Consider the following 2,923-nt stretch of genomic DNA (forward strand, 5'->3'; position numbering starts at 1 on the left):
TGCAATGTCAGATTGCATTATTCAAAACAAATCTCACGGTTACCTCCCAATCCACTTGTTCTTTTTCAGGCTGGCCATTTTATGCCTCCTTTAACAGATGGAGTCTATTTTCCCACCCTTTCAGGATGTGTTGCTCCTGACCAAGACAACAGCATAAAAGTGACATTCAGCATGGGCCTATTAGAACACACTCTGTTGGAACACTCCAACTCAATCCTTAAGAACATGCTACGGAAGAACAAAGCACATACCTCATGCAGGTGGTAGCTCCAGCATGAGTGAGCCACCATGGGGATCTAGTCAAACCATCTCTTCAATTATTTGCCAACTGTAAGAGTATCTAATTAAAATTACATGAGAGGTTCCAAACAAGAATCACCTAACAGAGCTACATCAGTACACTGAAAGATGAAAGATAATAAATTAGTGTTCTGACACTAAATTTGGGGATGGTTTATTGTGCTGCAATAGAAAACTGGAATAGCTGCTGAAAGTGTTTCACAGATAAGCTCACTAATATCTTTTTGCTTAAAAATACCATTAGTGTTTTTACCTGGTTTGTTTATTAACACACATATAAGGAGATTGGCTGAGGCATCATTTCATTTCCTCAGTAAAGGGGAAAAATACATTGAAGGCCTGCTATTAACATTTCCTTTCCAAAGTTTTCTTATTAAGTGGACGTTTATTTTCAAGAAGACAAAGATGAGTTATTTTGGAGGGAAAAAAAATCCCTATAGGTAGTAGGCTTAATAGCTCTTCCCTAGCACTTGACATTTTATCTTTACCTTATTCCGTTCATTGTTACAGGGGTTACATGCATTTGGCTTTGCAGCTCAGAAAACTGACCCCATAGTTGACTATAGGAACATCTATGTCTAGACATATTTTCAGTTACTTGGTAACTGCCCACATATACTCAAGGAAATGTAGGGAGGATGCATGTAAATTAAGCTTTTATCATGTAATTGTTAGTTCAGCATCCTAAAGAAATACTCCTCAAAGCTGCTTGTGTTCAGTAACACCACAATGTATTGTAAAAGCTATGGGATGGGCAAATAGAATATGGGACAGGCAAATAGCAGCATACTCCTGTGACACTTACCTAAAGAGAGCACAGCACAATAAGATGGAGGCAGAGGGAGAAAACCCAGTGCAGTTTGCACACTGCAACCTCCCACTGTCTTTATTAAAATCAGTTATAGTTTGGACACCTACAAGACCGATACTACTGTGCATGAAACATTTCTTTTGCTCCTACTTGGAGAAATTGAGCAAGGAAATATGCAAGAGAACTGCAGGCAAATCAGAGGAACAAAAGCCCTACAAAGAACTGAAGGGCATCTAGAATGTAGGTGGTGAATCCAAGAATTTCTTCCACCCACATTCCCTTTGCACCATGAGAGGTTAGGCTTAACCAAAATTTATCTTTACAGTCATAGTGCTATTTTAACATTATTTATAGATTTGCAGGCCAGTAAAACATTTAATAAGGATGTTTATAATACTGACGTGCACTGCCACAACACCCTAAAGAAAACTCCGATCGCTCTGAAACTGTCCCTTACATAACCATTTCTCCTTGCCCCTTCCTTCAGCTATCCTGAAGGACTCCTTCCCAGTTCCTGGTTTTTGTGGGAATCTCTCTGACAAAAAAGTCCTCTCCTCTCCTCCCAACTGGGGAACATCTATGTCTTCAGGCTCAGTGCAAAGGTGAACTCTCTGAAACATTTCCAAACACCTGAATCCCTCAGCCTATGCCCCTATTGGACTTGGGCACACTTCAACCCTTAGACATACAGAATGCCATCGCTTCATGCCTTCCCACCCTTATCTACCCACCCAGGTTGTAAGCAGCTTGTTTACAAGTTTTAGTCTTAAATATCTCTGTATTCCCAGTGCCTAGGGCAATATTTGGTATTCAATAGCCTCCTGAAAACTGAATTTATATAAGGTTTATATAAATTTACATTATTTATATAAGTATATATAAATTGATATAATTTATATAAGGTTTATATAAATTGATATAATTTATATAAGGTTTTGGGGCCTATTAGGAAATATTTTGAAAAGTAAGGACTGCCCATGTGAAGGATGTTTTAGCTATTATTAAAAACATTTTAGTATCAAATAACTTTCTCAATTAATAGAGAACAAGTCCCTCTGATGAAGTATCACTGGTGTCATTTTTTTTATTCAAAGAACTTGTACATTATTATTTGTCTCATAATTGGTCTTGTTATTAGTACAACGGTAATGAAAATAATATTGACCTTGTATCACCCACACTTGAAGGCATGTATGTATATTTTGCTGAGATTTGGCAAAGAGACAATAAGTAAGACATATTTTATACCACGGTAAGTTAATCTCCAAACTATTCTGTGAAGTCCTTCAAAATACAACCTTCTAAGAGGATCATTTTTTTTTTAGTTTTAAATGCTTTTAAAATATTTTTATTGTTCCAATAGATGGACATAATTAATCCTATGATATATGTAAAGCATTATATTGTGTTCTATCTACCACAGGCATTGGAATAAACTTAATATAGAATTAGAAACAGTTATGGATCACATAGTAAAATGGTTTTAAGCAATGTTCAATATTCTACATTTTAAGATCAGAAAGCAAGCATAAAACACTATCAGAAATTAATCCATTATATCTAACATTGGTGTTGGTTTGGGGTGACTTTTTTTCATTTCTATGATTATACTTAATATTCATTGGTATTTGATGTTGTAGAGGACACCCCAATTTACAGAGCTCAACAAAGAACCAGCAACAGAGACAGAACACTGTGGGACATATGCCTTCAGCCCAGACACTTGTACTATGAACCTGCCGCTGGATATTCAAAACCTGTGGTACATTTAATTGCAAAGGAATATAACACTTAAAAATTAACAATTCAGGC

This window comes from Condylura cristata, unplaced genomic scaffold (assembly GCF_000260355.1).
Source record: "Condylura cristata isolate star-nosed mole 26May11 unplaced genomic scaffold, ConCri1.0 scaffold00009, whole genome shotgun sequence".
NCBI classification, from domain to species: Eukaryota; Metazoa; Chordata; class Mammalia; order Eulipotyphla; family Talpidae; genus Condylura; species Condylura cristata.